Genomic DNA, 23,400 nt, shown 5'->3' on the forward strand with positions numbered 1-23,400 from the left:
ATTGTACTGAAGTTTCCTTATCATGTCCTTGAATAGGGATGGCAACGGGGCGGGTTTTTTCGGGTACCCGTCCCGCCCCGCCCCTAATGGAACGGGGTTGAAATTTAATAAACGGGTTTTTAACGAATATGAGATTTTTTTTTTAACCCAGGGCGGGTTCAGGTATTGCCTCATCCCGCCCCGTCTCGCCCCGTTTACATATAAAATCAATTTTAAAATTTAATTTAATTTAAAATTTAAAATTAATTTTATTTTACTATTTTTAATATATAGATAATAATAAAAAAATTAATAAAATAAGTTATAAAAAATATAATAATTTTATTATTTATAAATATATTTATTTTAATGTAATTAAAAATTTTAAAAACAAATTTTTTAAAAAAATGAGGCTAAACGGGGCGGGGCGGGGTGGGGCGGGTTTGGGAATTTCCCATACCCGCCCCGCCCCGTTTAATTTTTTAAATGGGACGGGGATGAGAATTATTTTTAATAAACGGGGCGGGGTTGGGATGGGGGCGACCCGTCCCGAACCCGCCCCGTTGCCATTCCTATCCTTGAAGGCTAGAATCGAATTTCCAAATGGGACGGATTTTTGGGATAAGTATTTCTGATCATCGAATATGTGTGATCAAATTTAAACTCTCGAATGAAAGTATAAATAAATGAAACTTAAGTACAAAGATTTAAATAAATAAAATTTTATGAGACTTGAATATATATATATATATATATAAATAAATGTATTTTGATACTCTAATTTAAGAAAGGTTTTTCATACTTTCGTAAAATCTTGACATTTCAAAAATGTTTTTTAAAATAGTTATGTGATTTTTAGGTAGAGAAAAAGAAATTATTTTGAATACAAATTTTAAGACGTGTAAAAGAAACTCAAAGTTAAGCTTTTCAATGGAACATGACATTTCTCAACCCCTTAAAAAGCACAATGGAAAAAACACACCACACATAATTAATTTGTACAAATAACATCTTACAAAAAAAACAATATATATAATAGCCATCAAGCACAGCTCGTATTTGGGAATCAAATTGATCTCACATATATCTTCTAACTAGTATTTTTTCTCATAACTTTTGACATTGTCATACAGTGATTGCATTACTTGTCTCTATTCATATCACTCATCACAACAGTCTTATTGCTTACTTATGTTGATCTCACTTGTATGATGTTCAACAACCTTCTTACTTGGTCATATAATATTTTTAGGTCTTGTTGTACCATTGTTGCCACATAACCTATTCTTACATAAATTTGTTTGGCTCATGTCATGCGTCCAGCAAAAATCTCAACCCATCTTGTGTCGCATGTCACATGCCTTGCAACATCCAATATCAAGTGTCATCTCATGTTCCGGTAGCCCCTTGCTTAGACTCTCATAATGCTAAGTGTCATGTCCTTAGGCCTTTAGGAATCATGCTCTTAGTGTCTCACAACTCTTACTTGGTTTTTCACTAATGCCAAGAGCTATATTATGTTGGGCTCATGTGTGTCACTCAACCATTAATGCATGTATAGGTGGCTTCACATGTATAAATTAAAGCTCTCTTTTGGCCAGATGTTTGCTACAATGTAGCCTAATTAAGTCATCTTCTTAACTCATGGCTTAAATCATTTGCATTGTTGGCTTATCATGCTAGCTTTACTAATTCTTACCATCCAAAGCTTATGTCATATGCCACAACAGTGTCCTATGGTATTACATTCATGGGTTGCACTACACTCATGACATTATACTTATGCATGCATGCTAATAAGTTTATCTGTCGTATGTTGTTCATATTCAAGGCTCCACATAATGCCTTTTGTGTGGCATAATCATTACCATTTATGTCCTATTAGTACTTTTGGAGAGATTCATCCCCCTTCCCCTCCCCTTTGTGAAAGAAAGAACTTTTTATGCATTTCATATTAGTAGGGAAAGAGACATTATAAATGTTTATATAGGCATAATGAATTTTCTATAATTAAAGAAAATTTCAAAAAAAATAAAAAAATTCCCCATCGTGCCTTTGTTGTGGCATAATCATTGCCACTTACATTTCATCAATACTCTTCAAGAGATTCATCCCGCCTCTCCTTTGTAAAAGAACTTTTCAAATATTTCATATTATTATGAAAGACTCTATAAGCATAATGAATTTCCTATAATTAAAGAAATTAAAAAAAGAATGTTCTTCATTATACCTTTGGATTAGGCATAATCGTTGCCACTTACGTTCTATCAATACTCTTTGAGAGATTCATACCCCTTCCCCCTTGTTAAATAACATTTTAAACATTTCATAATTATGAAATGAGATATTATAAATGCTTCTATAGGTGTAAAAAAATTTCTATGATTAAAGAAAATAAAAAAAAATCTTCCACTTAAAAACTCTTTCTCAAGGCATCCATTTTGGAAGAAAAATCTCAACCCAATAAAATGAGATAATTGAATTTTTGTCAAGTCAAGCCACCCATATGGTATCTTGCATGTGCACACCTACATGTTGTAACTATTGCATGTCGCAACCCTTAAGTCATCAAGCCATCGCCTAGCACACATAGCACTCAATCTTGCAAGTATCATCTTTTATCTTTGTATCTTCAACATGATAGTTACCCAACACATGCTATAAGCATTCATAGGTGCAAGGTGTCACTATATGAGACATTGATCTTATATCAAAATAGTCAAGTTGTTGTCAGTAAGTGAATGCAAAATTATATGTTTAAAAATGCTGATATTTCCTACAATGATTAAATTTAGAAATATCTCACTAAGAGGTAAGTGAGGGACTTGAATGAGGAGAATGGATTTTCAAAGAATAATGGAAAGAGAGAGAGAGAGAATAAGAGCCTACCATCATAAAAAAATAGCTTAAAAATAATTTTAGTTATTTTCAAAAACAAAATTGTATCTTGAAATTCAAATATGAAATATGATTTTTTTCATCCTATCATCCATGAAGGCATTATGTGATTCTATACGATTTAAAACTTATTGTTATATTTTTTGTAAGAGTAATTGTTGTATAAAACACTCTGTTAAAAGTATATCCAATCTGAAAATTGTTTTGTAGAAAATTATTTCTAAAAAAATTAAATTATTGAGGAGGAAAATGAAGAAAATTATTTAATTATGTTTGATTCTTTGAAATTTTGTGGGAAGATGTAAAAGAAAAAAAAACCATAAAAAAAATAAAGCAAAAATAAAAAAATAGATTTGAAGTTAATAAATTATTTTTATATATTTTTTTTTTAAATTTCTTTTATATTTTTCAACAATTAATCAAACATAAAAGAAATTGGTTTCTTTAATACTTTTTTGTTGAAACCTATGGAAGTCTCCATATTTTTTCCCTTAATTTTCTCCATGACATCCATTCATGATAAAGTAATTTTTAGTTTTTTATGTTTGTTAAGTTTTTGAAAGATTTGAGAGAAAATGAAAAGAAAAGAAAATTAAAAGAATAACGAAAAAAATAAAAAAATAAATTTAAAATAAGTAAATTAATTTTACTCTATTGTTTTAACTTATTGTAATTTTTTTATATAAAAGTTAAATAATTTTAAAATATATAAGTTTAACAAAATAATTATATATTATTTTTATAATAAAATCAAATATTAAAAAAATAAAATTATTTTTCTTTTCTTGATATTTTCCTCAATCAAATTTTTTTTTTTGTTTTATTTTATCACTTTTGAAGAAAGTCGGTTAAAAACATCGTTAAGTCACTTTCCAAGGTTATTTAGACTGCCAAGTATATTTCGGTCAACCTCAACTTTTATACTTTATTTTATATACGTGTCAGTCTCTCCTTTCAGCACGTTCAATATTCCACATCAGCCATTTTGCTGATAAAAATACACGTCACTCCAATATATGCACACACGAGCAACCATCCATGAGAAGAGTGGCTATTAGAATTACATGGGCAACATACGAACTATACAAAGAAAAATTTTATGATAACTCTTTGTTTTTATATCAAACTTTTACTCTGAAGTTTTTATGTGTGTAATTAATTTTGGATTATTAAATAAAAAAAGTAATTTTGAAAATTTGAGACCTAACTACTAAGAAATGATATCTTTGTGAAGAAAAAAAAAACTTATACGATATCCATACCTTTTAGTCTCCATGAATTTGGACTAAAATTTCAATCTTAAAAAATGACGGTACCTTAAAAATTAATTGAACAATCATGAAAATAAGTTGTCAAATATTCATCTTTTGGGATCCACATGTCTCCACAGTGAAATATCGATTAGACACTATCATTAAATACCCATAATCTGTAATGGGTACGTGGAGTAGAAAGAAAGTGGTTACCCTTTAGGAAACGCAAGTTACATAGGATGAGTTGTGACTGAAATTAATGAATACATATATAGCTTAAACTTACACTCATCTTCCTTGAAACCAAACAAATGATTATTTCATGCGTAAAAATACTATAAATATTACATTTTTTGAGGTTTTTAAAACTCTTCCTTGAGTTATTTAACAATCATAATTGAAGACAATTAAATCTCTTCCATAAGGTAACAATGTGATACGAGGATTTCATTTCATACTTGAGACATCAATGTAAGTCTTTGGTTTTATCTTTTTGAACCTTCAGCGCCAATTTTTCATGCCTTTATTTTAATGGAATTCTAGGTGGAGCTTGGACTTGAGTTGTCGTGTTTTGACTTCGATATGAGGTGGTTTGCTTTTCTTGTTGATTAGTCACACTATTTTCTAACGTTTTCATGATTTTAACTATGGGTCAACAAAATTGGTCATACAACTCAATTCACTTAGTATACAATCCATCTATTGTTAATACTCCTACCGTTAATATTGCAATTAAGACAATTTATTTTAAATGATTACCTATTCCACCTCCACTTCATCGCTTCGTGATGATACCATTATTTGCTCCATAGCCTCTTAATTGAGTTCCAACACACAATGCCAATGAAAACAATGAAATCTTTTCAACGATAAGGTGCATGCTTTTGAAAGTAGAGAACGAAGTGATGATAGGTGGTGTCCTTCTTTGACTTGCCCTTTAATGAGAGGGTTGGAAAGTTTTTAGACTTTCTTCTTCAAGAATCTTTTATTGTAGTAGGTACTTTTCAAAATTTTCATTAACCTTTTTATGTGCTCGTGTTTTATGTCAAAGATTAGGTGTTTTGTTTAGGTCAAGAATCATGCCACCTCTTTTAATAGTATAGACATAAAAAAAAAAATTAGTGGATTAAATTATCATTGATCTTTAAAATAAATAAATAAATCGGTATCCTATTTATGAATAAGTTTCCTAGAACCAATCTCCAATTATAAAAATGATAATAATAAAAAAAAGAAAAATATTATTATTATTATTATCTTGTTGGTGAATCATAATCTCCAATTATAAAAAGAATTATAATAATAAGAAAAATATTATTATTATTATTATTATCTTAGTGAAACCTCAAAGTTGTAAAATCAAGGAATTAAATCCCTTGAATTAAATAACTAAAATTTGAGAATTTAAAATTCAAATTCTTTGTCTTAACCTATAATTAGAGTTGACTTCTTTTTTTTTAAAAAAAAAAAAGGGATCCGAGATAAAAAAAAATCCAAAAAATGAAAATCCAAAGCAGAAAATTCAAGTGACTTCATATTTATATGAGAAAAGAGGTCAAAATAAAAAACTTCATCAAATCTTTCTACAAGTTCAGTAAATGGCAAAAAAAAAATTGCTACATGTGTTATTAGTCATTCAACGAAATCATTCAAGAATAAACCACATGTAACCCTCGATTAATCTTCGAAATCAATAAAACGTCATCATCATTCTTCAAGTTGTGGTCAAAGCAAAATAATCAAATATAAAATATTATTTTTGAGATTTTACTCTTATAATATTTTAATTTTAATAAATATTTTATTCACATTATTTTTATTATTGTTTTGTTTTTTACAAACAATAATAATCATATTTTAAAAAAATTACAAAGTGCATAAAATGAAATTTTCATAAATAAAAAAAAACCACTTTTAAATAAAATAAATAATTTTATGATCGGATATTCTATCATAAATATTCTTTTCCATGCACGTATTATCCATTCTATGCCTAATTGATTATCACAACTAACAATTAGATGGTACAAAGATGATAATCACTTTCTCATATAGTTTACGGCTAAGCATTTGTTATAAAAGGTGTACACTCGAGTTCTTGTTTCTATATATAACAAATGTGTACACTCGAGTTCTTGTTTCTAGTTTCTATATACAATGAATTTCTCACATACATATTTAAATCGGAGTCACCGTCAAATGGTATTTGGTGAAAGAAAGGTGTGACCGAGTCTTTTGGGTGTTCCCTCTTCCTTGTGTCCTGTAGGAAAAGAAGTGGCATGTATCTATGTGCTGCTTGCCGGTATTGCCGGAGATAGAGCAGGTTTTTCATCCATCCAATCCTCCCTCTCAAATGCAACAAATGAGTTTTTTATTCCAAAGAAATAGACGAATGAACGCCACCCAATTAAATTAAAATTCGCCTCATAGCCTGTCAACCCATAAATGGATCGTACCTATCACAAGTCTCAAGGAGATCCCAGCTAGTCATTAAATAAACTCCTTAGATATAAAAGCGATTCAAGTCCAAAATGGGACAACTGATTAGATGGCTCAACTGCACTATATATCCCAGCTCTCTATTATCAGCAACAGTAATTAATAATTATCTCTTAGATCCTTTGACTTTCCTCATCTCCAAATTTGAATGCCTCTGAGCCGTCCGATGTCTAAATCCAACGGAGATGAAGAGCCGTAGCCTACCCCACAAATAATCACAGAATGCAAAGTCAGCAGTCTAAAAACTCAGGTCGCAGTGAGACAGGTCGCGTCATTAATTTTTAAGCCAAATCATGATAGCTAGATTTTACCTTTTGGGCCTACCAGTTCGGTGGACGCAAATGCCCTGTGTGGCATTCGTACACGCCTTCGTAGGCCCATACGCGACGTCGTATAATTGGTGTCGGGGCATTTACGGGAGAGCCAGCCTCGATTACCGTACTCTAGAGCTCTGGGCTTCTTCTGGAGCCTACTGCTGCCGTGGGAACGGTAAGGCGGAGGGGAATTGATCACAAGTTCCGAGATCTCCCTCTGAATCAGTGGAAACTTGAAGGAATTGGGGTGGAGGTCCCACAGTAGAGAATATTTATATTTTTTTCACCATATCTTAGGTTTATTATTCCCACTAAATTTTCATTAAAATAAATTCAAATCTATTAAAATTTGTAAATTTTTATTTAATTTATTATAAATATAATAAAATTTTATATTCAAATTGTATCTTGTCACCGTGTCTGTCATACCCATTCTTTGTTTATTTAAGTTTAAACCATATTAATATTAAATTAATTTTTGAGCTAATATAAAATGCTTTAAATATTGTTATCAAAAGTGTTTTTAATATTTTTTATGTTTAATAGATAAAAATTTGTAAATATTAAAAAAATTAGAAACATTTTATAAAATTAAAATCAAATACATTTGTAATCATACTTAAGTACATTATTAGATGACCACAAATAAAGTTACAATCAATCAAATTCAAATTTAATTATAATTAATTATATATATATATATATATATATATATATATAGACCATGGCCCTAAAAAGAATACCCAAGCTCCTAGTTAGAAAACCCAACCCAGTCAAGCTCCTTCTCCCTAGAAAATGCTATGGAGCCAACAAACTGAAGAAGAAGAAGCAAGACTTCATTCTTCTAAACCTATGCCTAACAAGATGATGACCTTGTATTATGATCATTCTGATTCAGCTAATCCAGTCAAGGTCACCCAGTATCTAGCCATTTCAGGGTCCCAGACCTTCAAGCAAATCACTAAGGCTAATCCCTCTCAAAAGGAATTAGCATCAAGCTCCTCTTTTTCAAACAAGTAAATTGTGGTGGCTGCCAATCCCACACCTCTTTCAACAAAATCAAGATATTGACAAAATGATTTAAATCAATCTCTTTTGGTTATAGAAAGAGAATTTTTCTTTGAAAATCTCATAGAGATTGTTGCAAAAGCTTTTTAAGAAAATTTTATTTGGTGATATATATATATAAAGGAAAAAATAAAAAGTCAGGGCATGAGAGGCACGTATGATGCATCTTTGAATATAGGGCTATGAGGGCATAAAATAGGTACCAATGATGGCGAATACCAAGACAGAAGTGACTTTGATTTTATTCAGATAAAGCTATTAAAATAAGATTTAATTGATCAATACCAAACCAGGGGGGCAACTTGGGCGGTCGAACCCACCCCAATTCAACAACCTTTTTTATAATTTGGACTGAGCGTGAAAAAAGGAAGAATTGAACTTAGATGGTGAGGTAGGAGTAGGACAACCCAAACTCAACAACCGAATTAGGTATTTAATAATTTTAATTAAATAATTATATATATAATGAATTACTAAGTTTTAAATAATATTATTTAATTATTGATATTTAAACTTTAATTCTTTAAAATTCAATTACTAATCAAATAATTTATTTTATATCAAAATTGATAAATCAACTTTTTATTTATCAAATTATTCCAATCAAGGTTTTGATTTGACGAAGTCATATCATCCATCTAATCGATGTTATAATTTGACTTAACCTATATAGTTTATCAAATCTAAGCATATGTCTAATCCAATTTCAATTCAAATTTAAGAGATATGGTTTATGTTGGATCTGAGCGATACAACTCGTGTTATAATTTAGATTATGTTAGATTTTGAATAATGATATGAAGTACATTTGAAAGTGTTTTTAGAATATGTTTAATAGTAATTTTAGAAAATATTTTTAATCTTTTTAATACTTAAGAAATAAAATTTTTCAAATATTACATATGTTAAGAATACTTTTTAAAATTTATGTCAAATCTACTCTTATTCTATGAATTTAAATCTGGTTCAACCTTTTGAGTTGTAAAGTATATTTATTATTTTTACTTTTGAAAATTAATTTTGGGCCAAGTAGAAATTAGAATTTACTTTGGACTAAGAATATGTCACGCTCAACGTGAAAGTTAAAACAGGCACCATTGATTTAAGTATGAAGCGACTGACGCCGTAATGATTTCAGGTACAAGAAGACAGGCCTGTTTGGTGGGTGGTATTATCAGAGGCCGAAAAGATTTCCCAATTCGATAAAATCGGGAGCTAGTACTTTTCATGTCTGAATAATTTTTTCTTTTGTTTTTAATTCTAAATTATAATTCGACCCTTGTAAGCATGTGCGCCACGATCCTATAATTACCATTGACGGGCGTCACATTTGACTTCCATTTGGGAGAAGGGATGAATTTGATATCCTTTTCGGGTATACGTCCATCTTATACTAAATTCAAACCATACCCTCTTTTTTCCGTCTACCGAACAAAATTCAAAAAAGATAAGGCATGATGCTTTTGGAATGAAGCACTTGTACAGATATTCGCTTAGCTTAAGATTTAATTGAAGGGAGCCACAGTTTTTGAACTCATAAGCTTGTAAGTTGGAGGAAGGATCACCAGAACGAACATATGGTGGCTAATTAAGGCAATAGGGGCCAGCAGATGGGGGTCCTAGACCACTGCTGGCTCGTGTGTTTCACAGAAGGCGCTGGTCTCTCTACGAGCGATCCCGGGGCCACTCAACAATCTCACACCATTCAAGCTTAAGTGCTTAACATGTACGATACGTAATCATTAAGCAGAAGATAAGTGGGGAAAAGCAGAAGTAATGATGAAGCCGAAGAAGAAGCAGAATCAGCGAGTCATGGTTGATTAATTAATTGACAAAAGGGGAAAGTGGAGATTAAGGTTGAATACATACTCCAATACGGTGTAGCGTATTAGAAGAAAGGTAAAAGAACGTAGTCGGCAGGGGCATTAAAATGATATGAGCATAAAAATAATAGGAAAAAATGGAACTGCTCCACATTGTAGACACTATAGTCCATATCAGAAACTCATCCTCACGTTAGCAGTTAGTCAAGCTTCTCATGGCTCCAGGAGAGGTGACGTTGCTCTGCCCCTCCCCCCCCACCCCCCCCGGCCCCCAAGTTCCCCTTATAAATACAGGACTTGGTGAGCCTCTTTTGGCCTCCTCACCAGTCACCACCACCCATCACTGCAACTTCCAAGTTCCATCTTTGGGCTACCTTCTCACTTGTGGTTTCTAGTATGGGAGAATCTGTTAAGCTCAGGAGGGATAGCGCCACTACGCTTAAACCATTTTTATTTTTTTTGGAAATGGGTTTTTTTGGTTGTTGGTTGCGCTATCCATCCTGAGTTTCATTGGTTCTTCTTGCTCTAATGCTCTCTCTTTCCCTTTTATTCTTTTGTGTCTCTCTGGTGCAAGCTTATGGACATGGGTGAGCAATGTTCTTTCAGTTGTCTGATTATTTTCTCTTCTTCTCTGTGCCCTTCTTTCTCTAATGTTCAGCAAGTATAGATGCTAACGTTTTCTTTCTACTGCTGCAAAATGGGCTATGATCAATAATGGGATCTGAGACTAAGCTTATTTCGGGAATTTTTATTTATTTATTTTTTTTTATTTTTTTTTATTTTTGGATTAAACATGATAGCATGATGGTAAAGGGTTTTGGTTTTGGATTTTGAACAGTAAATATCATGTCCACAATTAATATGAAGGGACGCCTCAGGCTCAATCATGAATGGAGCCAAGGTTCTGAACATTAATTTTGTTGAAGGAAGCAGCAAATGTGCAGTTTTTCTGCATTGTTTACAGGAAGGGTGTGGTTGGGGATAGGGATGTTGACCAAATTGACTGCCGCACCACACTTCGTCCAAGTCACGGCGGCCTCATGTGACTCAACCTTATTTTTCTTTTCAATTGTCTCAAAATAAAACAAAGTCTACGCAATATGTGCCTCTACTCTTGGATGTAAACTCTCTGAAATATATTTTTTTTCCTTTTAAGGTTCCCCTGTTTCCACGCGTTCGTTTCTGCTTCCACTAAAATAATATTCTACTTCTCCTTTTTCCTCTCCTTTCTTCTCCTTGGTGAATACTGAAGTGAAGGTTTCTTCCCACATGTAAAATCTGAATAAAATAGTTACCATAAGGTGTCTGCTGCTCCCAAAGAGCATGTGACCAACATTGCATGTGACCCACTTGTGCATAGTTTTCTGCAAAATTCCAAGGTTACGTACGGTTCTATTTTTTCCTTTGTAAGTTTATATGAAAATATGGTTAAGATATTAGAACCCCCTCCTGCATCTCATTAAACAATTTCTTTCACTTTCACTCCTCTGGGTTGGTTTTTCCAGAGACGGTAGCCCAGCTTGTGGAAATATTTCCAAATGGAATCACTAAAATTCCTTGATGAGATCATGGGTGGCTTGACCTGATAGTAACAGATGAATTATGGTCATCATAAAATAATGGGTATTTAATACGTATCCATAACAGGACCCTGAATCCAACGTCGCCTTCAGTGGAATCTAACAAATTAATTTGAAAGAGAGGAAAGAGTTTGTAAATGGCTCACCGGGGTTTTAGAAAAAAAAATTATGGGACTTGCATGAGACGCAAGAACATGGCTGCAAGTCGAAGCTCGAATCTTTTGCAGATTTTCCATGGTGTTGGAGTCCTTTTCCCGATTCAAAAGGTGAGGTGTGGGTTGAATGGTTGTGAGTGAGAAAGAAATGAGAAATAAAGTAATGGATATGGTGGGTACTGTGGCCGACACGGACTATAGGAAACGATATGTAACGAAAAGAAAGCAGCCAAAGTGCAATAATTATAATGCTATATGGCATTGGGTTTGTGGACTGGGGATGAAAAAAAACTATGCCCATTATAGTAAGCTAGATGGAAATCCTGACTAGTGAGAAAGGTGTAAGACAATGTTACACAAAAGCAAATGAGTGGGAAAATCAGCATTTGCTGTGAGGGGGAAGACAGAAGTCATGGCATGTTGGGTGACAGCGGTATGACTGGAATCAAGATTTTAGATTGGGTGGGGATTTGGGGGTCCGCCCTCAGCCCTTAATTTCCACGGTTTTAATGGTTGCTACCTTGAAGCCCTTTTAAGAGTCATGTCATTTAAAGGAAGTCATGTCCGAGACATTTGCTATATTCAAGTCTCTTCAGAAGGGTCATTTCCATATGATTATTAAGAAAATTTTGAAAACAGGGTGTGAATTGGCTTCAAGAATTTCTAAATGGTGGGAGGGATTATGCCCACGTTTGAAAAGTCATTTGAAAATAGTTTTTAAAAATAGTTTTCTTTTTTTAAAAAGAAAAGTTTTCAAAAATAATTTTTTAAAGTATTTTTATTATTAAAAATAGAAAAAATATATTTGGTTGAATTATTAAAAAATAGTTTTATAAAATATTTTAAAAAATAACAATTCGTATTTTTTGTGATTAATTTAATATTTTAAATATAAATAATTAGTAAAAAATGGTTTTATAAAAATAACTATTTAAAAAAAAACATATTTTCTTTGATTAATTTAATATTTTAAATATAAATAATTTTAGATAAAAAATTATATCCATTTTAAAAATAATTTTCATAATTAAAAAATTAAAAAAATTGTATTCATTTTAAATATAATTTAAAAAAAAAAACATTTTCCATTATCCACTCATCACACCCATTTTTTTCCACTCTTCACACCCATTCCATTTTTTCCTCTCTCTCTCTCTCTCTCTCTCCACCCACACCCCATTAGTGTGAAGTTTAGATCCCAGCCCAGCATATCCTCCAAGATCAACATTGCCATTGGTCTCTTCAAATTGAAATTTGAGAACATAAATTTGTCGGTTTGTTTTCTACGCGTGAATTTGAGATTTAGTTCAGGTTTGTTTTTTATATTTTTTATACATGAATTTGAGATTTAGTTTAATTTGTTGTATGATAGGGATTTAGGGTTTGTACATTTGTCCTGTGTGTGTTTTTGTGTTTTTCGACTATTTTTGTTTAATTAATAATATATAAAACAAAGGAAACAACTCTAAAAGATATAGAATAATTGTAAAATGTGTTTTTTCTATTCTTAAGAATAAAAACAGCCTTCCGAAACACCTTCTAAATAGATCCATTGGCAATTGAAAAAAAAACTCAAGTAAAAGAGTTAAAAGGATAGGTTGTTGTTCTTTAAAATAATTGAGAATATTTTTATAAAATAGTTTTTAAAACTCAAAGTTCTATTTTGAAAGGACTTGTCAATATAGTTGTAAAATAAAAATTTATTTGAAAACTTGAAATATTTTTTACTTATTTTTTTATGTTTTTAAAATTTTGTTTGGTAATGTTTTTTTAATAATACTTTTTAGTCTATAAAGTGTTTTTTTAAGAAAAATGAGGTATTTGATAAAATTTTAAAATTTTAAAAATCAATTATTAATAAATAATTTTTCTAAAAATACTTTTAAATAATCTCAAACATTTTAAAAAATAAGAAAAAATGTGTATCCGCTCACTCATTTAAAAAAAAAAATCATGTAATTATGTACCATTTTGAAAAAATAAGTTTTTGAAAAGTTTTACTTCTCACTTTTAAAGTACAAGCATTTGAAAAAAAGTAATTGTTAGACATGTACTTTAATAGTAAAAAATTATCAAAGTTCCAAAACTACCATTTTCACCCACCTCTCTACTGTCACCAGCTATTTTCTTCTTTTTTACCCACCTCTCTACGTGTCACCAACTATTTTTATTATTTTTATTTTTATTTTTTACTTTGATATGAAAAGTCAAAGACTTTTTTTTAACCTTTGATATGAAAATTGTTTTAATTTATTTATTTTTTTTGTTATTTCATCTTTTCATCTTTATTGATTTTTATTATTTACAAATATTTTAAACACAAAATAATAATATAAAATAAATAATTAATATGAACAAATTTAATATAAAAGTAAATATATAATAAATAAATTTAGAGGTGTAAGACAAAATTTTCTATGTTCCTACTAAATAAAACATTTATTTATTTTATAAATCTTATTATATTATCATATTATTTTATTGTTCATATGATGATCACGGTTTTAATTTTTTGTTTGTGAGTCTAACTTGACCATTATTTGAACTTTCTTCTTCATTAAAATGTTTAATATTTTTAATTATATAAGATAAAAATTTTATTGTGATTCTAAAATTTTAATTTTTTATTTATATAAAATAAAAAATTAAATATATTTTTCATAAAAATTTGTAGTTAATCATTTATATCAATTTCTTTTTATTAAAAATTAAAATTTTTACATACTAAAGTTATGTACTATCAACACAATCCTTGGAAAAAAATATTACTAGTTTTTTTTTTAATAAAAATAGTACCATTTTTTTTATATGAAAAGGTATTATTGAAGTGTATTAAAAGTAACATTATGGTGAAAATGATGTAACACTCTTATTTGGTTTATGGTAAGGTATATTACTATCCATTATGTGTTTGACGTCTTATATAATGATGAAATAACGTAAATTAAGTAGATATTATTGCATAATAATACCAATCAATTTATGTTATTTCATCACCACATAAGACATCAGACATGTGTTAGGTGGTAACATATGTTACCATCAAGGATGAAAATTTCTGTTTTTTTGGCCGAAATTTCGGCGAAATTTCGTGTTTCGGAGGTCGGCGAAACGAAAGAGGGGGGCGAAATGTCGATGGAAGAAATATCCGTAAATTTCGCCAAAAATCGGAGAAATTTCAGATAAATTTCAGTAAAAGGAGAAATTTCGGCGATTTTTTGAAAAAATTGCCTCCGGTTGGAAAATTTCAGAGAAAAATCGTTTTGTTTCGGTTTATTTCGACGATTTTTCGGCCAAAAAAACAGAAATTTTCCTACCAGTCCAGCCAGCGCACAGGATACAAAATCTGATCATGATCATGATTTGCAGGCAAAGCTTGTGTTTTTCAGCCTGGCTCAAAAATCGTGGATTTAGGGTTCGTGAAATTTAAATCCAATGGCACAACAGCAAAGAGAACCCTAAAACAGATTCAGAAAACACAGGGAACAAAAGAAAAGCAATTTTTTTTGTTTTCTTTGGGGGTTTTGCATGGATTTTCTCGGAAATCAAACGAGGATGAATTTACTCGGAAATTGAATGGGGGATGGATTTTCTATGGAATCAAACGGGGGTTGCAAAAAAAAATAATAATAACATGTTTAGATTAGTACCTGCGAGGATTGAGAGTGGCAGAGGAAAATAGGGTTTTTTTAGGGATTCTGTCGGAGGGCATCTTCAAAAAAGGGCATGCCTGGGTGAGACTGTGAGAGAAGCGGTGTGACCCATTTGATTTTTAGATTTAGTAGAAATAAAATAAATAAATAAATAAATAAATGGAAACAAATCATGACCCATGTGCATATGATGGTCCAAATTGAAATAGGATGTGATCCAACGATCAGAATTGAACCTCAAGCTATATGATAATATGTACAAATTATTAATATTTACTAGAATAAGTTTTTCATAAAATTTCATAATGAGTGTATAAGTACAATCGGCATAATATAATTATGTCTAATATCACGATTCACAAATCATATTATATATATATATATATATATCAAATTTTTCAACAAAATAACTTTAAATTGTCTATTATACTTCTAATTACATTGTTACAAGGTTTTTTTACATTTTCATGAGTTTTGATCAATTTTTTGCTTACCAAAATTTTTTTTCAAAATATCCGTCGATATTTCTCCGATATATCCGTAAAATCGAGTTACCGATATATCCGTAATTACCGATATTTTCATCATTGGTTACCATAAGCCAAATGAAAGTGATACATTTTTCTTACCACAATATGTTGGGGCCTCATTACCTTAATTAATCTTCGTGTTCTTCAAATAGATCTCCTAGTTATTGAGAGTGCAACCCAAAGGTGATAATTTTTTTTTGCCTAAAAGAGTGATACTTTTTTTCATAAAAGAGTGGTATTTACCCTCTTTACCAAGGGTTGTGTCAATGTCAACTTCAATATGCAAAAATTTTAATTTTTAATAAAATTAAGAGAAAATTAATATAAAATATTAAATATAATTTTTACAAAAAAAATATACTTTAATTTTATTTTATACAAATAAAAAATTTAAAATTTTAACCTTAGAACCATAGTCAAGTTTTTATTTGATATAAATAAAAAATTAAACATTTTAACAAAACAAAAAGTTATAATTACAATTAAGTTAGAATCATAAACAAAAAGTTAAAATCATGATAATTGATTTTGAGTTTCACATGAATATTTAAAAATTTTAAAAATATAAATAATAAAATAATATGACAAAGATATTTTTATTTATCTATATATAATAAGATTTATCAAATAAATAAATAATTTATTTAGTATGAATATATAATATCTTATGTTCTAAACCTTTAAATTTATTCATTATATATATGTTAATTTTTTCTCATTAGTTATTTATTATATATTATTATTATTTTATGTTTAAAGTGTCCATAAATAATTAAAATTAATAAATATGAAAAAGATAAAAGAGTAAAAAAAAAAATTAAAAAAAAATTCATGAGAGAATGTGTAAATAGCATATTAAATAAATAAATTCAAAAGTGGCGTTAGATTATTAGTCAATTGAAGAAAAAGGAAAAAATAATAATGAGGAATGTTGGTTTTCACTAGTTAAGCTTAAAAAGAATTGAAAAACATGTCGTTTTAACTTGTCATGTCAAGTTTAGAAAGAAAAAAAAAATTGGATTAATTGGTTTGTGGAGGAGAGAAGAGTTAGAAAACAATCTTGAAATTCTATATATGGTTGGAGTGTATGTTTCTTGAATTATTTTGTAAAACTTTTTTAAAAATCTATATATTTTTGGGTAGTACACCTTCACATGATTCCCTTTCCCCCCATAAAAAGAAACCACAAAATATGAATCCACCTTTATAAAATCAAAACTTCATTTGTCTATTTAAAAATAATTTGAATTTTATATGATTTTTGATTAAAAAATAATATATTTAACCATTCGGAGACTATCTTTTAATGATATAAATACTATATTTGATCTTTTCAAATATTACATCATTTTTAATGATACGGGTATTATCTGCTTTTGACTAATGAATACATGAAACTAAAATTGCTATTTTTAAGGAGTTCTTATTTTATGATTTTTTTTAAAAAAGTGAGTGTGTAAAAACATATTTTTCATCTAAAAAAACCTTTTATTATAGTAATTTATTTTTAATTAATCTTTATATTTGTATAATTATTTTTTAAAACAAATAGAAACAACCAAAAAATATTATTTAAAAACACTTTATTTTCTATTTTTTAATTGCCAAATATATTTTCATATTTTTTTATTAAGAAAAATAAAAAACTGTTTTAAAAAACAATTATCAAAGAATACATAAATTTTTTAGACTCGTTCCAAAAAACATTTCCAAATGAGAGCTTTTTATTGCTCTGATCCTCCTACCTCCTATGACTATCATGTAAGTTAGCTACTACTTATTGTTTAATAAAGTGATAAGCCACATTGTAAAGGACGTGGGAATGATGATAATTGTCAGTCAAGAATTAATGAAAATTGTTTAAGATAATTACTTTGGATTTTTCCTTGTTTTTGTTATATATTAACCTTGCTTGAAAATTTTCTCATTAGAGGTTGTCTTAACTATTTTCATAAATAAACAACCTAAATAATTTTCTATTTTTGATTTTAGATAAGGAAAGGTTGAAGTTAAATTATAATTTTTTAAAGGAAAATATTGTTATTGTAAAAATTTATTAAATATCAAACAACTTCATTATAATTTCTATGAGGAGCGACATTTTTTTTTGTACTTCTATATTAAATTCTTTTTTTTAACCATAATTTTTTTAATAAAAAAATTGAATATATATATCTTAATCCTATTGGGTTAGAAGCCTACAGCAAAAGAAAGTTCCAGATTTAGCTCGACAACAATATAAGCAAGGAGAACCCTTGAGTCTCTTCACAACAAATTAAATTATGTCCATGCCATTTGGCCCAAAACAATACCATGCATAGTGAATATAGTATATGGACTAAAAAATATTTGATGTTAAAAGTACGTTTGACATTGATTTTAAAAAAACGTTCTAGTCATTCTAATATTTGAATAATAAAAAATTTCAAGTATTAAAAAAATTAGAAACACTTCTTAAAATCACTGTCAAACATGATTTAAGAAGTGAATTAAGGTGATTGTGATAGCTAGTACTTGTAATATAATTCTAGCAATTTGTCCTACAAGGATTTGGGATGATTAGAGTAATAATATAATGGAGTCACTTAAATAGATTTTATTTGGTAAAATTTTGAATTTTTTTATAGCTAGTACTTGTAATATAATTCTAGCAATTTGTCCTACAAGGATTTGGGATGATTAGAGTAATAATATAATGGAGTCACTTAAATAGATTTTATTTGGTAAAATTTTGAATTTTTTTTAAATGTAACCTTTCAGCAAATAAGAGATATAGAGAGTTCAAGCTACAAGTTTTGAGGTGTCAAATAAAGAAATTTTGGTTTCGAAACTTTAATGGATTGAAGCAAGCATTAAGCCAATGGTAAATATTGATGGTTAATAATATATATAATTACGACAAGTAGTTTTAAGAACACAATTGATCAACGCATATCCTTGAAAGTCAGTGGAACAATTATATATGTATTTCTTGTTCTATTTATTGATGATATATTGCTTACATTTGATGCTTTTGACCTTGTAAGTGAGACCAAACACATGTTATCTCATCATTTTGATACGAAGGATCTTAGAGAAGCATCTTACGTTTTGGATATACATATTCTTCATGATAGAACTAAATGCATCCTTAGTTTGTCTCAAAAAGCTACATTGATCAAATTCTGAAGAGGTTCAACATGCAAAATATTGTTCTCTTGGCAAAGCACCGATTGTTGATTAGTAGAGTGAAAAAACTAAATAATGTTTTAATTTAGCTATATTTAGTTTTTGGTTGTTCCATCCTAATAAGGTCATGTGTATAGGTTGTTAGCCCTATATTTCTTTGTATTTAACTCTTTGTTGAACTTACCAGAAGATAACATACCATAATGATTTCTTCTTCTTTCTTCATTTCTTCTTTTGGCTTCTTTTTCTTCAGTTTAAAAGTTTTCTTGGTATTAAAGCCAATCCATGGTGTCACCTAGTCTTACCACCAATACTTAAAAAACATCTGCATCTACTCCTACTCCAATGACTCACCAAAATACCCAAACCACCCAACAAACCTAGAACCAACTTGTTGGTACACAATCTATTCTTCCTCTATTACCAAACCTTCCATCATTGAATCGATCTCTTACCATGAAGCTTGATGAGAATAACTATCTCATCAGGAAAAATTATGTACTAAATGTCATTATTGCAAATGGATTGGAAGATTTCATCGACGGGTCTCGACCTTGTCTAACAAGATTTCTCGATGCTCAAATGCAAACTGTTAATCCAAACTTCACTGCTTGGCATCGCTTTAATCAACTCATTATGAACTGGATTGATGTCTCTCTAACTGAAGGGATGCTATCTCAAACTGTTAGCTATTCAACTGCTATGGAGATTTGGAATTCTTTTAACCAGATCTACTTTGCTGCATTCATGGCTCATTTGATTGAGATTCATGCTAAGACACAAAACCTGAAGAAAAAATGAATGACTACTATGGAATATATTAAAAAATGGAAGCATCTTTGCAATACTCTTGTTGCCATAGGTGAGCTTGTTTCATACACAGACCATCTTCTTTACTTGTTTGGGGGTCTTGACCGTACCTATAATCCATTTGTCACATCAATAATTAATTGACTTGATAAACCAAGCATAGAGGAGATACATAGTCTGTTGCTTAGTTATGAGTTCAGGTTGGATTCACAAAACTTAGATGACCAATTGAGTTCTCTTCAAGCCAACTTGTCTCAACTCAACTTGATAAAAAAAAATCTTTCAAACCTAATTTCTCATGGACATGGTAAATTTCCCAACTAGAACAGATATTCACCAAACCAACTCCATCTCCTTGGCAAGGCCCCAGACAACTCCCCTTCATCCTATGTGCACCTACCACTCAATCTAACCTAAACAAGTCTAAACCTTAATGCCAAATTTGTGGAAAACTTGGCCACATAGCCAACATTTGTTATTATAGGACAAATTTGAATTACTAACCAGCTCAACATTCTTTAAAGAACTTCAACACATTTTCTTTTCCCAAAACTGAGACCACCAATCCTCCAATGTTCAACATGATGTCTAACAGCATTGCTAGTGCAAATTCTATGGTTTATAATAGTTGGTACTTGGACTCGAGAGCAACTCATCATTTCACACCAGATTACTCCAAGTTGACTTCATCAACAACATTCATAGGGCCAAATCAAGTGATAGTTGGGGATGGTAAGAAAATTTCAATTTCTCATGTTAGATATGCTGCTCTACCAAGTTCTTCACACTCTCTTTTACTTAGTCACATATATCACATGCCTACCATATCAAATAACCTTATCAGTGTGTCTAAATTGTGTAGAAATAAAGCCTTTGTTGAATTTCATTATGATTATCTTTTTGTGAAGGATTAGGACACACAAAATATCCTTCTCCAAGACACATTGATTGTGGCCTTTACAGGGTTTGCTCACCACCATCCTCTTCAAGACATCTCATTTCACTTTTCAGCCCTCATCGTTCAAACCAAAGATACTAACATCTAACATAAGCATTTGGGGCATCCAACTTTAGCAATAGTTCATAAAGTTTTTGATATTTGTAATATTAAAAAACCAAGAGCTTCCAGTTTCAATTTTTGTAGTTTGCTAAGAGTCATAGGTTTCCTTTCATTTGTCTCAATCTCAAGATGTAAGACCTTTTGCATTAACACATATAGATCTTTAGGGTGCTTCACCTATTCCTTCCATTATTGGTGTTAAATATTTCTTATCATTCATTGATGATCATACTAGGTTTACTTGGCTTTACTTACTTAACACAAAAGACGAGGCTTCTTCTATGCTTCTTAATGAAAGAATTGAACAAATTGATGATTATACTTACAAGAAAGTTATGGAGAAGTTTAAGGATCTAGATTGGAGAGAATTTTTTTTTTAATATGTCAATGTATAGAAGGAAAGTTTCGTTTATTAGACTTTAGTAATTCAAATGTTTGATTGTAATGTCATAGTACTTTTATTTATTTATTTATGGTTGTGTGTGTGTGGATCAAACATACTTATACCTGCTATCAGTCACTCTAATACTAGGTACCTTGGAGAAGTGACCCCCAAGAATGTACTCCTTGAATGGAGTATGTCCGAACGGAAGGATATGGGGTTGTATTGTTGGTTGACCTTTGACTAAGTTTATTTTGGGTGGGAGTGTCTCAGATGCTCGCCTTTTTGCATGGTATAAGTTTCAAGAGCAGACTTTATTTGGTTATTTTGATGCATTTGGATTTTAATTGACTAGATGGATTTACTTAGTATGATATATTTGAAACATCTTTGCTTTTATTTTTATAGGCATGGTCCTAGTTCATGGTTTTGCTTCCAATCATGTTTTTTTTAAATATTTTCTTTCTTCCTATTCTACGATCTCCTTGCTTAGGGTATTGTAGTCCTTATTGTCTATTACAAAGTAGAATTTTCTTCCTTTTGATTTATAAAACTTGTATATTTTTTTTTTGGTCATCTTTTAGGTTTTATCTTGATAATTGATTATTATATTATTATTGCTTCATTTAATAAAAATGTTATATATGATAATATTTGTGGTAATATTATATGAAAGATAAGAAAATAACCTTACGTATCGATGACAACCCACATTGTGTTATTAGTTTGTCTTTCTCATCTCTATTTCAAATGATGATAATTTTGAAGATTTTATAATGTTACTCTATATATGCAAATATGCTGGGAAATGTTTGAATATGATGCCTCAAAGAACATCCATTTTAAGAGGATAACATTTCATGATGGAGTTTTTGAATAACCATAAAAGAATATGTATGTATCGTTTTAGATGAATGAACTACTTTGTGCTTTGCTTAAAGAAAATGAGTAATTAAAAATATCGGAGAAACTGTAGTTGAAGAAACACTTGCTTTGTTTCTTTATGATTATTAACCATAACTTGGGAATGAAAGTTATAGTGAATCGTTTTCAACATTTCCTTAAGACTATGGATAAACATCTCACTTTAACTTTAAGGGTAATATGTAAACTTACAAAGAATTTGATTCTTTTTATTGACTCTCCACTGCCCTCTCATATTGTCAATAATTCAAAATATCATCCATAGTTTTAAGTAAGACATTGTATATAATGTAAATTTTTGAATACTTTACATTTTAAGTTCCATTTCAAGTCTAAAGTCATCATGTTTTTTCGTCAATAGAAATGCATGACTGCAATTAATCACACATATATAAATGCATCTCTTACTTGCTTAAAAACAAGTTAGCCACATAGGAATAAATGTTGCAGTCGCTCAAAATGTTTTTGTTATATGTAATTTTGACATGTTGTTCACATTTGCTTATATAAGTTGAGAAGTTTTACAAATGATTCAAGAGTGTTTCTCAATGCAATTATAAGATGTGAAAGCAAGTTTTGATAGCCCAAATGAAGTAAATGATAAATTTATTTAAATTAATACTTTATTACTTATATAATTTTATGATTGTTGTTTGGTTTGATTGATTCATGATAAATATGTATTATGAGTTGTTTTTTTTTCTTTGTTTCAAGGTGAAAAGTATCAATCATTTACAAGACTATCATGCTAGGGGTTGTTAATCAATGACTCATAAATGATTATTCAATTATATGTATTCATCATTTAGAAATATGATTAAACATTGTTTGGTGTATTAAAAGCATGTTTTTCAAGTTAAAAAATGACACCTCTTTTAAACTAAGTAGACACTGTTAATAATTATAACTTGTATTTTTCATGATTTTCATTCATAAGTGAACCGCAAATGACGTTATAGAGGAGTCTAAAGTTGGAGATACATAAAACATTACAATTAAAACAAGTCATGCAATTAATTTGTTGATTAAATATTATGACAACTTATCCAAATCTTATTTTTCAGCAAATATGAAGTGCTTATGTTAATTGTTTATAAAAATTGAATATTAAAATTGCTTTCATTTTATTTTAACTTTTGTTTCATTAAAATAATTTTTTTAATAAATAAAAATATTTATCTTTAATTCATGTATAATTGGGAATTATGTAAATATGTGCTACTCACACAATATGGATGAAAAGATTACCAAAAAAAAAAAAAAAAAAACTTATTTCATGCATTGGAATGGTGTTGACCTCGCAT

At 29.6% G+C, this 23,400-nt stretch overlaps 1 long non-coding RNA gene across 1 annotated transcript; it reads left to right on the forward strand.

Moving 5' to 3' along the window:
• The first annotated feature begins 10,151 nt into the window (after nucleotides 1-10,151).
• Nucleotides 10,152-11,003, forward strand: LOC109123006 (uncharacterized). The gene is made up of 2 exons (XR_002030617.2): nucleotides 10,152-10,421; nucleotides 10,673-11,003. It is a non-coding gene; the product is annotated as an uncharacterized LOC109123006 (long non-coding RNA).
• Nucleotides 11,004-23,400: the final 12,397 nt, after the last annotated feature.

This window comes from Vitis vinifera, chromosome 8 (assembly GCF_030704535.1).
Source record: "Vitis vinifera cultivar Pinot Noir 40024 chromosome 8, ASM3070453v1".
Taxonomy (NCBI): Eukaryota; Viridiplantae; Streptophyta; class Magnoliopsida; order Vitales; family Vitaceae; genus Vitis; species Vitis vinifera.